The following is a 1,434-nucleotide window of genomic DNA, read 5'->3' as shown; positions in this document are numbered from 1 at the left end:
TTTCAGGATATTTCTGGAATGAAATTGAATGCCCAGAAGTTCATTTATGTTTTCAGCAAACAATGCAAGAGTGAGTTTAAGAAGTGGGTCTCAGCCTTAACTGGCTTTACCAACAACTGCATTCCTGTGAAATATCTGGGAGTGTTTCTGATCAAAGGGAGAGTTAAAAAATTTCAGTTTGATCATATCCTTGAAAAGATTCAATACAAACTAGAAGCTTGGGAGAATACTTATTTCTCCAATTGGGGTAGGATAATGACAATAGGAAAATATGTTGAGATTTTCATACCTATTTTATACTATTTTTTATGATATTCCACTTTAAAGAAAGGTATTTTTGATGTTTTGTTGCAGGAATGATGAATTAGGGTAATTAGAGCAAAAATATGCAAAAAGGAGCAAATTTTGAGCGAAAAGAACCAAAATGTGCAGAATTGAACTAGAGTGTCGACTACGCCATTGACTCCGCCAACGACGAGATTTTCTCGAGACTCCAGAATTAATTCATTAAGAAGGTCCACCAACGGCGCCCTCGAGGCCACCGATGGCAAGCTTGGCGGTTATGCCCAATCAGGTTGGATAAGGCCAAATTTTGAAAATATGCTTAGGAAACTCTTGGGAAAGCTCATCCACAACTTTAAAATAATGTTTTGGCCAAAAATTAGAAAGAAGAAGTGATAGAGAGAGTTCCTAGAGGTTATAAAGGTTTCAATTGTGTGTAAAAATTTTGAAGAATTTTTGAGAGATTGTAAGAGTGGAGGGAAAGTGAAGTGAGAGGTCCTCCTTGCTGCTTCGAAGAAGAATTCTGTGTGTTGTATTGAAAGGAAGAGATTCAGAGGAACTTTGAGGAGTGTTCTTGGGGAGAAATTATAGATAAGTTATTTACTTGTTGTAGTTTGTATGACTTTGATTTTATATATGAATTCCAAGTTTTGTTGTGTTTTCCCCATGAGATCTGAGTAGTTTTCTCTGTCTTTCTCCTTGTCTTGAGATTTGTGAAATGGTGATTTGAATTGGTGAAGCCTTGAATATGTTTAAGAAATTGTGCTGATCTTTTCTCTTTGATCTTTATTTACTTTCAATCTGGCAAATATATTTGCTAAAATATGTTGTGTTTTACAACTAAAGTGAGGATTACATCCAAGATCCAGGGAGGTCAATGCCTTTGGAAGTTGGGTGCAAATAAATAGGAAAATAATATTATCAGGCGTAGAATTGGAGATTTTAGAGTGACAGAATAAAATAGAGTGACAGAAAGAGTGACAGAATAAAATCCCCAATTCGTTCCTATTGTTTGGGTGCTGAAGTGTAGATGTTAGCCCTCAGACGAGGGGAACGTGAAAGCTCCGAAGTGAGAGCCGGTATCCTTCCAACCTAGCCGTAGATTTAGTAGACAAGCATAAGATTAGTCAATGTTCTTTATGCCTAGACCAA

Source organism: Phalaenopsis equestris, unplaced genomic scaffold (genome assembly GCF_001263595.1).
Source record: "Phalaenopsis equestris unplaced genomic scaffold, ASM126359v1 Scaffold233943, whole genome shotgun sequence".
NCBI classification, from domain to species: domain Eukaryota; kingdom Viridiplantae; phylum Streptophyta; class Magnoliopsida; order Asparagales; family Orchidaceae; genus Phalaenopsis; species Phalaenopsis equestris.
The sequence above is the reverse complement of the archived record's forward strand: the minus strand, read 5'-3'. Positions refer to the sequence as shown.